The sequence below is a fragment of the Desmodus rotundus genome, chromosome 1 (assembly GCF_022682495.2).
Source record: "Desmodus rotundus isolate HL8 chromosome 1, HLdesRot8A.1, whole genome shotgun sequence".
NCBI lineage: Eukaryota > Metazoa > Chordata > Mammalia > Chiroptera > Phyllostomidae > Desmodus > Desmodus rotundus.
Genome location: NC_071387.1, coordinates 117,230,498 through 117,249,320, shown reverse-complemented (window position 1 = coordinate 117,249,320; position 18,823 = coordinate 117,230,498). Strand labels below are relative to the sequence as shown.

At 42.4% G+C, this 18,823-nt stretch overlaps 1 non-coding gene and 1 pseudogene across 1 annotated transcript; one reads left to right on the top strand and one right to left on the bottom strand.

The window, feature by feature from the left end:
- Nucleotides 1–7,616: 7,616 nt before the first annotated feature.
- LOC112315078 (U6 spliceosomal RNA) lies at nt 7,617–7,723 on the top strand. Its single transcript, XR_002975845.1, has one exon. It is a non-coding gene; the product is annotated as a U6 spliceosomal RNA (small nuclear RNA).
- A 1,565-nt stretch (nt 7,724–9,288) lies between these two features.
- Nucleotides 9,289–10,664, bottom strand: LOC112314768 (alpha-enolase pseudogene; annotated as a pseudogene).
- Nucleotides 10,665–18,823: the final 8,159 nt, after the last annotated feature.

Genomic DNA, 18,823 nt, shown 5'->3' with positions numbered 1-18,823 from the left:
GATGGCCATTCTCACTGGTGTGAAGTGGTATCTCATTGTGGTTTTAATTTGCATCTCTCTGATGGCTAGTGATGCTGAGCATCTTTTCATATGTCTCTGGGCCCTCTGTGTGTCCTCCTTGGATAAGTGTCTGTTCAGTTCCCTTGCCCATTTTTTAATTGGATTGTTTGTCTTCCTGGAGTGGAGTCATATAAGTGTTTCACAAAAATATTTCTATTTATGAATAGTAATTTTTAAAAGTTGTTTCTTAAAAAGTGCTGCTCTGTGCTTGTTGCCCAAGAAGGAAGAAAAACATTCATTTCTACAGCTTTCTGAGGACAAATTCCTCTGCCTGTTGTTTGGGAACAGGATGGGGAAGCTAGCATGGCCTACAGGTGAGGGTTTTATGAGGGCTGCTGCCAGCCAGGCTGATGACAATGCCATGCTTTGCTATCCATATTTCACTTTAATGAACAGGAATTACAATAAACAAGTCATAACAAGTGTTGGAGAGGTTGTAGAGAAAAAGAAACCCTCATTAACGCTGGCGGTACATCCACCATGGAAAATGTAAACTGGTACAACTGTTTTATGGAGTTTCCTCAAAAAATTAAGAACAGGGTTACTGTATGGCCCAGTAACCTTCATTCATCCATAAGAAAAGATGAAATGCTGCCACTTGCAACAACATGGGTAGACCTTCAGAATATCATGCTAAGCAAAATAAATCAGATGGAAAAAGTCAAGAGCTATATAATTTCACTAATATGTGGGATATAAAACTGAAAGCAATAAATGAACAAACAAACAAAAACGAAAACTCATAGACACAGACAACAGTATGGTGGTTACCGGAGGGGAGGGGTGGGAGGGTAGTAAAGAGTCAAAGAGGTCAAATACATGGTGACTGAAGAGGACCTGAACTTGGGTGGTAAACACTCATGCAGTGTACAGATGACATATTGTAGAATTGCTCACCATAAACCTGTATAACTTTATTAAACAATGTCACCCCAATAAATTTAATTTAAAAATTAAAAAAAATAAAGAAAGGAATGACAGGTGGAACCCCAGACTGAGCTGCCTGCCCCACTGAGCCCAGCCCAGGGGGGAGGAACAGGGCTCTGTGCTGTGGAGAGAACAGGAAAAGACAGTATTACTCAGGCTGCTAGGCACCTGCAGAACCATTAGCAATTACCTGACCCATACACCATGCAGGCAGCAGGGCCCAGCTTGGGGACAGCTGCACTTTGCTCCCTGTCACAATTACTTCATGAGCTTCCCTGTGGAAATCTCAGCTTATCTGCAGACACAGTGTGTTATTATGGTAACCACAGGGACAAGTGGCCCTGCATCAGTTATTTTGCTCCACACCAGCTTCCTTAGGAAGGGCTCTGCTCTACAGTGACAGAGGAACAGCCCTTGACAGAGACAATGGGGCAGTTTCAAAAGATCTCTACCAAAGGGCCCCATCTCCACCTGACATTCACCTACTCCAGCCAGTCCCCCACCAAAGATCTGCCTTCACCAAGTTCCCATAATCCCTTGAGCAGCCAGCCTTTAGAGCCACAGGGGTTGGGTTGAACCCTGATTCTGCTTTTTACTAGCTGTGTGATCTTGAGACTAACTTCTCTGAGTTTCACTTTGCCATCATAAGGTGTTAATGATCATAACTAACATTTATATCTAATATTGACATTATTAATTTGCTTAATCCTCACCCAAGCCCCATGAGGTAGTTGGCATAAAGTTTGTTCAACACATTAGTGATGAGGGAGCTGAAGCACAGATGGTTATGGAATTGCCCCAGCCCACACCTACTCACTGACAGATCACGTGCTCAAAACTGCATGGTCTTATGCCAGTGCCTACACCTTTAACACTATGCTAAACCATCTCTCATACCATTGTTGTAAAGATTCAATTGATAATATTTGAGGAATTATCTGAAAGGGCCTTTATGAAAAAATAATAGCTTAATAAATGCATGTTAATGTTTTTATTAGCTAATTCAAATGCAGTCACCTATGCAACAGGACAAGAAGACTCTAGAACCATGCAGACAACAACTTCTCAAATTGTCAAGAAGAGGAAGTATCACTACATAGCAGCGTCTTTGGAATCACCCTCTTTCCAGGGACTCCTTGACAAAGCACTGCCTTTTTCACTAGCAGTTCTCAATCTGCCATCTGAAGTTCTGCCAAGCAATATTTTTATTCTATTGGTTGTGATAGGGAAAATAAAGCAAATTTTAAAAACCATTTTTGTGGCTTGCAAATAAGGAACAGGACAGTACAAATCTCCTAAGGATGTGTCCACTCTCTGGTTTGTCTTTGCTGGTGACTTCATGTGAGCTTTGTGATGGAGCCACAATTTTCCTCCTTCCCAGTCATCTCCACTCACAGAGCTGTGTTGCAGCAAACATGGGGAGGGCCAGAAATGCAATGATGGGTCCCTGGCAGATAAGGTCAGCTGCACAGAGCACAGTGCAAATTGTTTCTGATGGACAAGAATGGGTTGCTTGAAGAATTACCCATTGTTTTAGGTTGGTCTTCACTGCCAGTTGGTCACAGAAGGAAAATCTAAGCAGGAGCAAGATTTTCAGCTCTCCCATCAACAAAAATAAACACATCATATTTAAGTAGACATGGAAATTGAGGGAGCTATTGTTTGTAATTGTGACAAAACTCTAAATATTGAGTTTCAACTAAATATTTCCTCATCCCTCTGGTGGAATATATCCTACTGGTTAAGAGCTGCTGCCTTTGGCTGTGCTTGTAGATGCTGACAAATCAAGGTGACCAAAGTCACAGGCCAGGAAGTGAGAGCCATTTGTGCTTCCATCCAGTGGACCTTGCCATGGGCTTCCCTTGAAACAGTACATGGTATTTCATGCATGTGTTCTGCTTTATTGCTCTCCATCCAATGAAGGCTCTTAGGGTAGGAGATCTGGTATTTCTCTTCCATCCCTTCCTTCTTCCATGGCAATGGCTAATAAAGAACAATTACAAATGAAAAGCCCAGCTCTTTCCATTAAGAACTAGGGCAACTCTGGAAGTGCCCACTACTAGGAATAACCCCACCTCCAGGTAAGAGACCATATTACATCAGGCTGGTTGATTACCTGGAGAGCCGGAAGCACCACAATGACAGGAACAAGGAGAGAAACATATCCAAATTGCAACAGAAAGCATGCAGCATTTAAAACAGACTTTATAAAACCCACCCCTTGTTGAACACTTACTATGTAACAGATTCTGTATAAACTACTTGACTTATACTATCACATTAAACTTTGCAATAATCTCTACAAGAGAGCTATCACCCCATTTTACAGATGAGTAACTGAGACCCAGAGAGCTGAAGTAACTTGTAGAATCTCACAGGGCTAAAAGTACAGTGTTAGAATTAAAGTTATCCAAACAGTGATCAGTGTGTTAGATACAGAGTAAATTCTTGTTACAAGAATGTGCCTCTTCAAGTTCATGCCTGGTCCATGAAACTATGCAGCCTCTAGATGACCTTTATCCTGCACCATGCTGCCTTGTTCCAGGACTAGGCAGGATCAAAGCAGAAGATAAAGCAAGAGTCTGGGAGCAGGAGAACTCAGGAAGAAGTTAGAAAGCTAGATGCAAAGCAGGCAGTGGCCAGTATCAGACCTTTAGTCCTAAGTGATGCTGATATGGCCAAGTGAATGCTGTTGTTGGCACTGGCCACAGGCTGGGGGTGAGCAGGCAGAAGTACAGAGGCAGACTCGGGAAGGATCACTCTGTCGTGATGATAACATAACAAATGTCTTTATGTTCTCCTACTGTTTGTCTCATTCTGAATTCTGGGAGAGCATGGAGAAGGGTAATGTGTAAACAATTAAAATGGTAAAGATCAATTGGAAGCTAACCCAAAGCCAATAATTTTAGATAGTTACATTAGTTGTATTATGCAGTGGTAGTAATCAGAATCCTTTATGTGACAACTTACAGGTAACCAAATAAATCCCATGGCCCATTTCTGCATGCAATCTTGTTCAAAGAGATATGGTTTAGTAGCCAAAGATATTCATTAGATTGCAACCTCCCTATGCATTTCTTAAGGAACCCTGAATAATTTATAAGTCATAACTTACTGTAAGACTTAAAAAACAAGCTTTATACTCATTCCCAATACCTCATATCTTTCAACTTCATCCTGGAAAAACAACAATATAGTTTTTCCAAAGCCCAGAGAGAATAACATTTGTGCCTGCCCCTCACCCCTTGGTTACTGTCTGCTCCACCCACTTTTTTCCCTGCCCCTCTGACACTTCCTTGGCACAGGAGTCCCCTGGTGGACAACTGCTCCCATACCACCCACACTGGGCTTGGCTCCAGTGGACCCAGGGACATCACAGAAAAGGGGGCTGTCTCTAGGACAGATCAAATCCAAGAATGCCCCCCAACTCCCCAGTGAAAGAGGTGTGCACAGACTCCTATAGTGTTGCCCTTTTCTCTCTTACTATTGTATGTGCACTTGTGTGTATGTATGGTAATTTTCATGGCAAATTTCCAGTGAATAAAATTTGCTGTCTTGTTCATGAGGAAACCACGTAGAAAGGAAAGATGTATTGACTTATTTACCAAAACTACACACAGGCCAAGGTGAAGCTGGCCTAGAGTGGGCCAGTTCCAAGACCCAAAGAGCACCAGAAATCAATCAATGTCTGTTTATCTCTGTCTCCCTATCTCTTCCTCTCTCCCATCTCTCTGTACTATATAAAATACATATGGTACCAGTAACTCTGTGCCATGTCACTTGTGCTTGAGAGGACAGGGCTTCATTTCCCTAGGTATTTTCTTTCCCCAGAGAAGGATTTAGAATGTCCTGCTTTGGATCATTTGCTTGCTGTTTGAACTAATGACCATGACCATGGGGATAAAATATTATGATTGACCCAGCATTAGTTACATACTCACGCCTGTAACAAGAGAGGGGGGGGGTGTGATTAGCATCCTCCCCCACTAAAACACAGGCATGCTTTCTAAACCAAGAGAAATGCTGCCTGGTTGACCAAACAAAAGTACTCATCACCATGGTGAGTGGTCAAACTAACTTTTCAATCCTGGGCTCATTTACAAGGCTAGTTTAGCAGGAAACGGTACAAATTCCTAGTAGGGAAAGGATCTGAAAATTTCACTTGGATCCTGCTATTTCTTTACCCAAAATTTGTCAGTGGGATCTCATGGACTAATAAAAATTAATCTGCTTTTCTGGAAGTCAAACTACCCTCTACAATCTGAATCAATACTTCCACCTTTTTGCTTGAACCATGTGTTCCAAATAAATTGATTAATATTCTCTTGCATAAATACTCTTTGTACCTTCCCATCTGTGAGATTTCCACTGTGTGGTTTCCTCTGCCTAGAGTAACATTCTTCATTCTCTAACATATTCATCTCCTACTTGTCAGTGCCTTCCTTCCCTAGCCCATAGGGTGGGACAGCAGGTTACCTAAATCCCCTTTTAGATGACAGCAGGTCATCTCTTGCAGAGAGCAGCCCTAAGTCCAGCCCTGGTTGCTCCCTGATGCACGCTCCTCTCTTCTACCCTGCTACTGAACTTCCAATGTGCGTGACAGCGTAGGCCCCTCAAGATCAGAGGATCTGACTTACAAAGCTGGTCCTCATCACACTGGCCAATAACCTGTCTCTTTCGAAATTCCAAAATACCACATTATGCCACATGCTGATTTGTTGATTAAAAATGAGATGATGCATTTTAAGCATCCACACAGGACCCCCTTTTTTTTTAGTAATCATAAATAATAGCCAGCATTGTTGTAATTGTAACCAATCTCAATCCCCCTGCTAAGCTGGACAAATATTTGTTGAACGAACAAATGGTTGGATGACTAGATAGGAACAGTAATGAAAATAGTGAATGTTGTTTTCATATTGAAAATCTTAAGATGGGCATGTGTGCATTTTGTTTTTAAATTCAGGCATATTTTTTAAATGGAAACCAAAGCTCTGAGAGGACAACTGCTGGAAGCTTTACCAACTCTTCAATTATCCAATGTCATAATTTACCAATTTATCAATAGCGTACTGTTTGTACCATGAAAAGTGGTAACATATTCTTCCAGGTCCATTTTTTCCACAAGTTACAAAATGTTTCAGGTTTCAAACAAACAAAACAGAAACAGATTCATAGATACAGAGAACAGACTGATGGTTGCCAGAAGGGAAATGGTTTGAGGAACTGGGTGAAAAAACTGAGGAAATTAAGAAGTAAAAATTGGTTGTTAGAGAATAGTCATGGAGATATTAAGTATAGCACAGGGATTACAGTTGATAATATTGTAATAAATATGTATAGTGCTAGATGGGTACTGGAAATACCAGGGGGAATCACTTTGTAAAATATAAGATTATCTAACACTATGCCATATACCTGAAACTAGTACAAAATAATATTGAATATAAACTATAATTGAAAAATTAAATTAGACTTCTGATCAAGATAGGTAAACATGGCTCACCTCCTCACACAACCACATCAAAATAACAACTAAACTATAGAACAACCATCATTAAGAGCCATCAGAATTTGAGACAAACAGAAGTTCTACAACTACAGAATTAAAGAAGAAATCACATCAAGACTGGTAGGAGGGGCACAAAGACATGGAATGGGCTAGTCCCATATCCACATGTGGCAGATAAAAATTAGGAGGGATATTTCAGGAGTGAGGGGTCCCAGCCCCACATCAGGGCCCCCAGCACAGGGTTCCAGTGCCAGAAAGATGAGTCTTCATAATTTCTGGCTGTAAAAACCAGCAAGGATTGAGGTTGTAGAAGACAGAACTGCTGGAATCCCAGACAGTTCCTCTTAAAAGGTCCATGCACAGACTTACTCAGACTCACTGTCTCTGAAATCCAGCACCAGAGCAACAGATTGAAAGGCATCACAGACATACAGAAAGGAACTGAACTGTCCAGCATCAGGGTGAGAGCTGGGAGGCAGCTTTCTCCCAGACAGAAGTGCTGGCAGAGGCCATTGTTCCTTTTCTGAACCCTTCCCTCCCATAGAACTGGCAGGTGGGTGCTATATCTGAGACTCCGTCAACCTGGCTCACACCATTTGCCTCACCCTGGTGATTCCCTGAGGTCCTGCCCCACCCAACTTTCAGGCACACTCAAGCTGTTTCCAGTGACTTTTCCATATGAATGGCTTGTCTTGGCCCAAGCTTCAGATTTTCCTCAATTCTCTCAAACAAGAGCATCTGGCTTCAGTGATCCCTGTACCTCTCACTAAGTTGCCCCAGGCCCGGCACTAGCAGCAACTGGATTTGGCTCAAAGCTCGGCCTCTCCTGGACATGTTCAAGCCCAGCACAAGTAGAAGCCATCTGCAGATCACTTTGCAGCTAATGCTGTGTGATTCCAGTTAGAATGCAGGTGGTGGCTGATGTCGTACATGCCAACGGCAATCAAGACTCAACTACAAGAGGAAGGTGTACACAGCCCTCACAGTGGGTGCACCTTGAGTACCTGGCTTGGGTGATAGGGGAGGCTGTGCCCCTGGACCCTACAGGACACCTACTACGTTAGGCCAATCTATCAAGCCTGGGAGATGTAGTAACTGTACCTAATATATAAAAACAGTGCTCACGTTGGCAGTACATATAGTAAAATTGGAACAATACAGAAAAGATTAGCATGGCTCCTGTGCAAGGATGACATGCAAATTTGTGAAATGGTCCATATTTTAAAAAATTAAAAAATAAAAACAAACATAGGAAGGCTGCCAAAATGTGGAGACAAGGAAACATGGCCCAAATGAAAGAAGTGAACAAAACTCCAGAAAAAGAATTAAACGAAATGGAGAAAAGCAACCTATCAGATGCAGAGTTCAAAATACTGGTTATAAGGATGCTCAAGGAACTTAGTGAGGACCTCAACAGCATAAAAAAGATCCAGTCAGAAACAAAGAATACACTAATTAAAATAAAGAACAAGTTATAGGGAATCAACAGTAGAGTGGATGAAGCCAAGAATCAAATCAATGGTTTAAAACATAAGGAAGAAAAAACAGTCAATCAGAACAACAAGAAGATAAAAGAATTTAAAAATAAATGAGGATAGTGTAAGGAGCCTCTGGGACAACTTCAAGCACACCAACATTCACATCACTGGGGTGCCAGAAGGAGAAAAGAAAGAGCAAGAAATCAGAAACTTTTTTGAAAAAATAATGAAAGAAAACTTCCCTAATTTGGTGAAGGAAATAGACATATACGTCCAGAAAACAAGATGGACTCAAAGGGGCCCACTTCAAGACATATCATAGTTAAAATGCCAAAGGTTAAATACAAAGAGAGAATCTTAAAAGCAGTGAGAAAAAAGCAGTTAATTACCTACAAGGGAGCCCCCATAAGACTGTCAGCTGATTTCTCAAAAGAAACTTTGCAGGCTGGATGGGATAGGCAAGAAATATTCAAAGTGATAAAAAGCAAGAACCAAGATCACTCTATCCAGCGAAGCTATCATTTAGAGTCAAATGACAGATAAAGAGCTTCCCAGCCAGGAAAAAGCTAAAGGAGTTCATCATTTCCAAACCACCATTATATGACATTATATGAAATGTTAAAAGGTCTTCTGTAAGAAGATAAAAAATATGAACAATGAAATGGCAATAAATACATATCTATCAACAATTGAATCTAAAAAACAAAATAAATAAGCAGAACAGAAAGAGAATAATAGATACAGAGAACGTTTTGATGGTAGCCAGATGGGAGGAGGGGGGGGGCATGAGTGAAAAGGTGAAGGGATTAAGTAGTACAAATTGGTAGTTACAGAATAGTCATGGGGTTGTAAAGTGCAGCATAGGGAATAGAGTGGCCAAACAACAAGTATGCATGAGTCATGGATATGGACAACAATGTGGGGATTGCCCAAAGGAGTGGCGGGGGAGGGGGGGGTTGGTGGAGAGGAATAAAGGGGGAAAATTTTGGACAACTGTAATACCATAAACAATAAAATGTAATTTTTTTTTATTCCTAGAGGACAATGAGGCCTTTTTATCCTACACACAAAACCACTGGGGATCTTCCCTGTGGGCACCTTGGAGATTACAACGTAGATACACTTGGCTCCAGACACTTGAGAAGTGAGGTGAGAAAAACAATTATTTGGGCCAATCACATGACTGTAGGGTTAGGGTTTCCACCAGAGTTCCAGATGGTCAAGCCTGGCCTTTTCAGAAGTTCTAAGGAAGCAGTGAGAATACCACAGGTTGGGGACAGGGCCGTTGACTACCAGAGGCCCCTGCAAGGATCAGCAGGGTCCTTGAGCTGCCAGTGCAGACATCAGGAGCAAAAGTCTACTTAGCCCACCAGTGACTGCAGGGCTCAGGGGCTTGGGGTTTCTGAAGTTCCTGCCAACAAACTTGGCCTTGCTGCCCAGTTCCTCTTCAATTCTGAGGAGCTGGTTGTACTTGGCCAAGCACTCAGATTGTCAAGGTACACCAGTCTTGATCTTCCCAGTGCAAAACCCCACCACCAGATCAGTGATGACGGTATCCTCAGTCTCCCTAGAGTGCTGAGACACGATGACACCCCCCCAATTGGACTGGGTCAGCTTGCACGCCTAAAGAGACTCAGTCACAGAGCCAACCTGGTTCACTTTGAGCAGGAGGCAGTTGCACCATATCTCATCCCTGGACTTGGCAATCTGCTTCGAATTGGTCACTGTGAGGTCCTGCCCCACTACCTGGATTCCTGCACTAGCAATGAATGTACGCCATGCTTCCCAGTCATTCTGGTCAAAGGAATCTTCGATGGACACCACTGGGTAGTCCTTGATGAAGGATATGCACAAGTTGGCCAGCTCATCAGGGCTGATGCACCTGCTGGGGTCATCGGGCAACTTGAAGTCTAGGTCATACTTTCCTGACTTGAAAAACTCAGAGGCAGCTACATCCATGCCAATGACAACCTTGTTGGTGTAGCTGGCTTTGCCCATGATATTCTTCAGCAGCTCTAGGGCTTCTTTATTCTCCAGGATGTTGGGAGCAAACCCACCTTCATCCCCCATGTTAGTGACATCTTTTCCATATTTCTCCTTGATGATATTCTTCAGGTTGTGGTAAACCTCCGCTCCAATGTGCATGGCTTACTTGAAGTTTGCGGCACCACCAGAGAAGATCATGAACTCCTGTATGGCTGGCTTGTTGCCAGTGTGGGAACCACCATTGATGATATTGAAAGCTGGAACTGACAGGATGACCTTGGCATTGCCAGCCAGGTCAGCAATGTGGCAGTACAGGGGCACCCCCTTCTCAATAGCCCCAGCCTTGCAGATGGCTAGGGATGCTCCCAGAATGGTATTCACACCAAATTTAGATCTATTTTCCATTCTGTCCATCCCTATCATCAGCTTGTTGATCTTCTCCTGCTCCACGACACTCAGTTTCTTGCTAAGCAGAGCAAGCACAATAGTTTTATTGATGTGCTCAGCAGCCTTTGAGACACCCTTCCCCATGTAGCATGTCTTTTTATTGTCCCAGAGTTCTAGAGCCTCATAGATACCAGCTGAGGCACCACTGGGCACAGCAGCATGAAGAGACCTTTTGTGGTGCAGAGATCCACCTCTACAGTGGGATTCCCACAGGAGTCGAAGATCTCTCTGGCATGCAGCTTCAGAATAGACATGGTGAATTTCCAGCCACCGGTTATTGCCACCCAGGAAAGAAGCAGGATGCTGCAGATGAGGAAGGCAAGCATTAAGCCCCAAGGTCTCCAAAATATGATTAAAAAATGTTTATAAAATGTTTCAGGTTTTAGCAAAGCAAAAGGTAAGAGGAGGAGAGAAGAACAAAGCCACAGGAAAGTGCTAGCGCTGCTGGTACAGGTGCTCCTGGTACTGCTGGTGCTGCTGGTGCTAGTGCTGTTGGGGCTGGTGCTGATACTGTGGGCACTTCTGGTGCTATTGGTGCTAGAGTTGCTGGTGCTGGTTCTAGTACTGGTGGTACTGGTGGTGCTGGGGCTGAGGACCACAGGTGCTCACTAGCTGGCTGAATTGCTCCTTTCCTACTCACAGAATGCAAATACAAATCCAGGCCTCGGCATCATAGAGCCTCAGGTTCAGTGGAAGGTATTCAAAATCACAGATGTCGCAGTCCTCAAATGACAAGGGTCTAGTATAATTGTAACATGCCTGGCACACAATACCATGGATCTAATAGACATCCAGAACACATTAAACAATTGTATTCACACACTTCTATAAAAGGGACAATTCACTGTTTATATCTTGAGAGTGAATATATATATATATATATATATATATATATATATATATATATGCTTTTAAATGGAATTTCTAACATGTTGCAATTTATTTGAAAACCTTGAATTGTACTTGAGTTAAAGATGTGATCATCTTTTGCTTGCATTCATAACTTCACCCAAGAACAGATGAAAAGGTAATGAAGCATTGTTGAGTATACACTGAAGAGTTTTAGCTACTACAAGATAGCGTGAAATATTTATTCAAGTGTCTGCATTTCCACTTCTGAATAGATGAGAATGAATTTGCGGCCTCCTCAGATCATGAGCAGCAGCCTTTAGTTAAGAGTGTTGGAACGGGCTGGCTTTGACGAGATGCGCTGCATTAAGCACAGAAGACCAGCCAGGGAATTTGCTAAGCTGGGATGGATTAATGCAAGCTGTTAGCGCTAACTTTTTACAAACTCCTTTCCTGGTAATAACAGGGGAGAGTAGACACAGACTTGAAATTTTTGGCAGTAAAATTAGCTTTAACATATGACTCACTTTTTTTCTAAACATAGAAATGGGGTAGGGGAAAGCAACCCAAAATAATTTAGAGTCTCTTAACTAGAAATGTAAAGACAGGAGCCAGCTAGCACCTTGGCCTGCCCAACCTCTGTGTGGCGTTCTAGGGCCAGAGGCTTTGCCCCATCATAGAATCTCATGCTCACGGATGGCTGTCATTTTGGCTGCAATCAACGGCAGTCACTCTGTCCCCAACAACAAACACTCTGAGTCAGTCAGGGTAAAAATATTCCTTACTATAAGGAAGTGAAATGATGAGGGAACCAGATAAGCAACGATGCCCATCATCACTCATAGCCTCCTGGAAGTAAAACAAGCTCCCCTGCAACCACCTAGTTTTCTGCATTTGAGTCATTCTAATTGAGAAACTTGAGCACATAAACACAGCATACTGGGGCAGGGGAAAGCCTGCATGTGTTCAGTATGCTACCTATTGTTGGATTTTTAGTTAATAGTAGATAAGAAGAGAAGGCTCGTGGGCTAAGGGTTAGGCTCCAGCTCTGATGTGCCATCTTGTGCATATTTCTTAATCTCTGTGTGTCTTAGTGTGCTTATCTGTGCAATGGCAACAATGACACCTACACAACGGGCCAGGTAAAGATTAGCATTTGTAACGATACAAAAACATTTCTCAGAATCTGACACAAAGGTGATGGTCAATAAATACCAGGTTATAATCCTACTGAAGTTATTATTTCTGAACTATTTGACATGAAAACTCATTCTAGGTTATAACTAACACACCTTATGACACCAAAGTTCTAGCTGGAAAGTGAAAAATTCTGACAAATGGGTGATTTGGCACCTTATAGGTGGAAAACAGTGGGCAACTCCACCTACGGAGTTGGTGGAATTTGAGGCAGCCTCAGTCACACTGGCTTCCCCCACTGGTGAAGACAAAAAGCATTATTCATACTGAGTTCCTTCTCACCAATACTCTGAGGCAGAGGTGTCTACTTCTCTGATGGAAATTCAGATAAACAGGGTTGTTCCTAGAAGCACATGAATCTACAAGGGTGGGCTTGGAAGTTTTATACAATCAACTCCTAAAGCTCCCCTTTATGTTGGTACTTTCTGGCCCTCAAAACAAGTCCCACAGGAAAGCCTCATTATCCTTCTCCCCAGGCTTTTAGCTGGCAGGGTTCCTTTCAGCTTCTCTTTTGATTACTATACACACATGCACACACACACACACTCATGCCTCCAAAACCACACAAAACTTAAACATTTTATAATATATGATGCTCATCATCAGTAATCATGAAGGAAATGCAAATAAAAACCACAATGAGATAGCATCTCACACCCATCAGAATGGCTATCACCAAGAAGATGAGAGGTAAGGGGTGGCGAGGATGTGGAGAATGGGCAAGGCTTGTGCGCTGTTGGTGGGACTGTAAACTGGTTCGGCCACTATGGAAAACTGCGTGGAAGGTCCTCAAAAGATTAGAAATAGATTCATCATATGATCCTGCAATCCCACTTCTGGGTATTTATTCAAAAAATGAAAACTGGGTATTGAAGAGATATATGCACTCCCATGTCTAGTGCAGCATTATTCACAGGAGCCCAGACATGAAGTTACCTAAGTGTTCATCAATGGATAAATGAATAAGGAAGATATCTATCTATGTCTATATCACACACACAATGGAATACGATCCTTCCATTTGTGACAACGTGGATGGACGCTGAGGATATTATCGAAGTGAGATAAGTCAGACAGAGAAACACAAATACTGTATGAGTGAAATCCCTTATATGTGGACTCTAAAAAGAAAATAAACTCAAAGAGAGAGGAATAGTGATTACCAGGGGCTCGGGTTGGGGAGGGCAGAGTTGTTTAAGGGTACATTCTTGCAGCTATCAGGCAAGTCCTGGAGATCTAATATACAGTACGGTGATTATAGACAACAAAACTGTGTTATAAACATTTAACTTGCTAAGAGACCAGATCTTAATTGTTCCCACCACTAGAGGAAATGATAATTAAGTGACATGATCCAACAGAGGTGTTAGATAGCACTAAAACGGCAATCATAGCACAGTATCAGCGTATCAAATCAAGGTGTCGTGTACCCTAGACTCACACCATGTAATATGCTAATATATCTCAATGGAAAAGTATATTAGAATATGAAAAATCTTCTCTGACATTGCAGGATGATACTGAGTGCAGAAATGGGAAGACAGCCACAAGAAAGCTGATAGTGTTAGGGTTCACCCCTGACCCCCACCCCACCAACTGGATCTTCACCCCAGCGCCCAGGAAAGAGCACCCTAGCTAGTCCATGTGGCTTTGCCTTTACTCACACTCAGCATTCTTCCTTGCTGACATTTCCCCACATACCTCATTCACCTGGCCAATGACTGCTAGCGACCACTGACTCCCAATTCAGGACCACCAGCCTCTGTCTTCTTTTCCTGCACTCCGCGTTCCTCCTCCCCACGTGCACTGTGATCGTCTGAGCTACCTCTGTGATCGATTCTGGGGCTTCATGAGCCCAGGCTTTGAGTTTTAAGAACATCCTCTTTGGCTATGGGTCACTTCCATTGCCTTGGTACACATCTGCAACTAAAGCAGATATTGTTAACTTGAAAGCAATTTCAATACAGTTACATTTTAATGATGCAGTTAATACAGCATCCCAATGCCATCTGATGATTTCCTTTCCTCAAGTGCCAGGGATCTTCCTTTTGAGTCATACTATTTCTATACAGTATTCCATCAACATGTGTTCCACAAGGGCCTAGGAACACCATCTTTTTGCCCGCAAGCTATATATTTTCTGTTTCTAGAAACTTCTGGCTAGCTACCTTCCCCCATATGTGATGTCCAACCAGCTTGGTTCTTGCCTTCCCTTAGCCCACCCTCATCACCCTCATTAGCATTCCCTCCCCCAATCCCAGCCCTGTACACTCTGAAACCTCCATTCTATTATTAAGAGCTCTTTTGTATGAGTCACTTTATCCTGGATTGTTCCATTAACTTCTTTGCCTTAATTGGAACCTAGAGGATCCAATACTGCTCCACCCTCCTTTCTTCCACCTTCCCTACTGGAGTAGGAAAAAGACTGGCAATCTACCAACCCACCACTACCACATCCAGACAGTTGTTCCAGAACAACAAGTCTCTATGCCTTTTTCTTGCCATCTCTTCTTACTAACCTCAGCATACTTTTTCATGTTCCCAGTGATCTTGCAACATACTCCCCCACTTCTGAAGGGCTGGCTCACGATTTTCCTCTTTGCTCTGCCTTGACCCACTCTCACTCCCAATTGTACTGGACAATTTCAAAATCCTTAAGAACCCATCCAATATGCTGGCTTCAATCACCTAAAATCTCTAGCTTAACACCATGCTTTTATAAAGCTCTCCAACCACTTACAGATTAAACTTCACCTTGTAGCTTCAATCTAACTTCCCCTCTCTCTTTTCAACTTTTTTATCTTTTTATTTCACTCCCTCCTGATTCCTGAACTTGCTCTGTAAACACAATTCTACCTGTGGTTCCTGTGCTCCTGTACTTTTCCACTGAGTCAACTTCTTTCCTTTTTTATGTGAACTGGACCTCAGAATCAACCGTGTCTCTCACAGTCAATAACATCCCAATACACCTGTATCTTCCTGGCCATCTGCCACAGTGAGCAATACTCTCCTGCCCCCCATCACCCACTTACTCCTACTCCTCAGTGTCCCATAATATTGATCATTGATGATCAACTCCATTTCCTGTGCCCTCCATCCTCATTGAACCCTAACTGCTACTTGCCATCTTTTCCTCCATCACTTGTTAATTCTCAAATTCATCCTTTTAAGATCTCTTTCAAAGTGTTTCCACTCTCCTGAAGGGAGCTTCTTGACACTTATTTTTATATCGTCTGCTGGGGTTGCTCCATGCATTGCTTGCTTCCCCTCCCTTCTCAGAAGTTCTCTTTACGTTCACTCATGTCCTCTGCTTTTCTCCCCTACTTCCTGCTCTGGCATAACATGTCCTTTATTACCTGCAGATTCAGCTCTCCTGGAATCTTGATCTCACTTGGTCTTCCCTCCTCTAGCACAAGGGCCCATTAATTAATTGTTTTTTCTCATTTTCAGCTTTCTGTCTTTTCTAATGGGGTCAAAGTTGAACTCATCATCTCCATCAACCTGCTGATTCCCCTGTACATTCTACCCACATTGATACTATCACTATAATGTCAATCATACCAATTAGAAATGTATCTGCAACTCTGTCATATCCCCTTTTTTCAGTCTGTGGCCAAGACTGTTATCTGCTCAGCAAAATCCATGTCCCCTTCACTTCATAGCCACACAGCTAGACGATTGCACATTCCCCAGGCTCCCTTGAAGTTAAATATAGTTGGGTGAATGGAATGTGAATGGAAGTGACGTCTACTACTCCTTGGCCTAGAAACTTCCCACCCAACTGCCTCCATCTGGTATTACTTTTAGGCTTCCTGGAATTGAAATGATCCTCAGATCAATCTTGGAAGCTATGTGCTGAAAATGGTAGAGTTTCTGTTAGTGTGGTTGTATACAATGGCATTTCCACAAATGCCACTGTGGAAAAAGGCAACATCTCCAACTTGTTTATCTACTCAGTACTGTTACATATGCAAAAAACAACCTTGCATTGTGTTGGAACCATGGTATATTTTGGAAGTCTACTTGTTATATCAATTAAACTATATAACTAAGACATCCCCAAATGTCAAGCACTATTGATTCTACTTATGCAGCATCTTTTCCACTAGCTCTGCCTTCTCAGACCCACTACTGCTCCTGCCAGGTTCAGCTTTAATCTTCTCCCTCACATGGTCTATTACACTGGCCTCTGATTGGTCTCCCTGCCTTCAATGTCTTGTCTCTAACATCAAACCCATCATTAATATTAAATTTCTTAAAACAAAAGCAGATACTTTATCCTGCACCTCTAGAAGCCCTTGATGTTCACAGAATGAATCTCATACTGCTTAGCACGACACTCGAGGTGTCACACGGACGTGCCCTGAACTGTCTTCAGACATTCATTTACCTTGGGATGAAATAAAATGAAGTCTCCCTCATTTTTGTTTCTACTTCTGCTATTCATTCATCCTCCTCTAGGTTCGCAGATATAATATCCTCTTACCTTTCACTTTCCAAATGTTCCTTACATATGAAATATTACCAGATCCTGCATTTGCAATTAATTATATCTTCCTCTACCATTTACATGATCTAGTATTTAGTAGCTAACTCCTCAAAGTAAATTGTTTATGTACCCATCTCTTCTACCAAAATACATAGTCCTTGAATGTGTGGCATCAATGTGCTAATCTTTGTATTCTCTCTGTTGCACCCAAGACATAATACATGCTTAACAATTTTTGTACCCAATTGTAATATGTGGGTTTTCCCCCCACACCACCAAGTAATTCTCCAACATCCATGGGACACCTAAAATTCAACTCAATTCTAATGCTATCTACCTGGAGATAGCATCAGATACCACAGGTTAAGGGCTCAGTCCCACAAGTCCCCCCCCCCCCGCCTTTTGCATACACACACACTTCAGAGTCCAATCTCAGTAGGTGACTTCAGTGTCACCTGTGCTTCTGACCTACCAGATATAGATTAGAGGTTCCCAAGACCCCCTCCTTGGGTTCCATTAATTTGCTACAGTGGCACACAGAACTCACACATTTTACTTACTAGATTACTGGTTTATTATAAAGGAGACAACTCAGGAACAGTCATTTGTGACAGACCCGTAGGTACGGAGAAAGGGCATGCCACTCTCCCTGCATTTGCACATGCTCAGCAACCCAAAAGCTCTCGGAACTCCATTCTTTTGGGGTTCTATGGAGGCTTCATTACATAGTCGTGATTGACTAAGTCATCAGCCTCTAGCAAACTGACTCAACTTCCAGCCTCTCTCCCCTCCTCAAGGTCAGGGGTGGAGGTACTGAAAATCCAACCCAGAAATCGCACGGTTGGTTCTTCTGGCAACCAGCTGCTATTTTTAAAACCAAAAGTCACCTGTTAACAACAAAAATACACCTTTTTGTGCTCATCACTTAGAAAATTTCCAAAGGTTTTAGGAACTCTGTGCCAGAAACAAAAACCAATGTTATAAACCATAATATCATAATTTTTGACAAAGAATTGTTCAAAAAGAAAAACACCAAATTCTAGGAAGAAGGAGAAGAGGGGAGGAGAAACAAGACGAGGAGGGAGGGAGGGAGGGAGGGAGGGAGGGAGGGAGGGAGGGAGGAAAAGGAAGACAAAGAAGAATTATTTAGTTGTATAATTTGAGGAACATCCCTTCTTAAACCTAGAGGCTTGACACTTACTGTAGTGAAGTGGAGAAGTGCCAGGCATGGTGTAAAGCACATGTGGGTGCAGGTCCCAGCTCCTCTACTTAGCAAGTCAACTCACCTAAGTCTCAGTCACTTCATCTAAATAAAATGAAGATTGGAGTCAGGAGGGCCTGTAGGGGGAGCTCTCACCCCCAACCACTCATTTTCCATTGTCCCAAATAGGAAAAGTGCCTTGCATCTCCATCCAGAAGATGTTTTCTATTCTACTACCCCAATGGGGAGAAGGAAGATTTTCTCCTCCCCAGCAATGACTCAGTCAATGAGAGTTTGTGACAACCCAGCCAATGAAAAACGACTACACTTCAAACTCCCAGTTTTCTCCAATGGAAGCTTTGTTTATAACAGCCCCTCCTAACTTTCCCTCTCCTCTATAAAAGAACATTCTCCTTTGTCCTTTGGGCTTGCCTATGGTTTTGCCATAGCTTGCATGTCCTGAATTGGAATTCTATGCTATTCCTGAATAAACCTATTTTTTTGCTGGTAAAATGACTTTTATTTTTAAGATCAGCAATAGTAATACCTACTTCATGGAGTTGTGGTAAGCCTTAAAAAAAACTGTGTAAGTATATCTATGAAGGCCTTGGTCTAGAGTATGGTGCGTAGTAAACACTCAATAAATGACTGTCATTGATTGTAACCCTTAGTGCCCT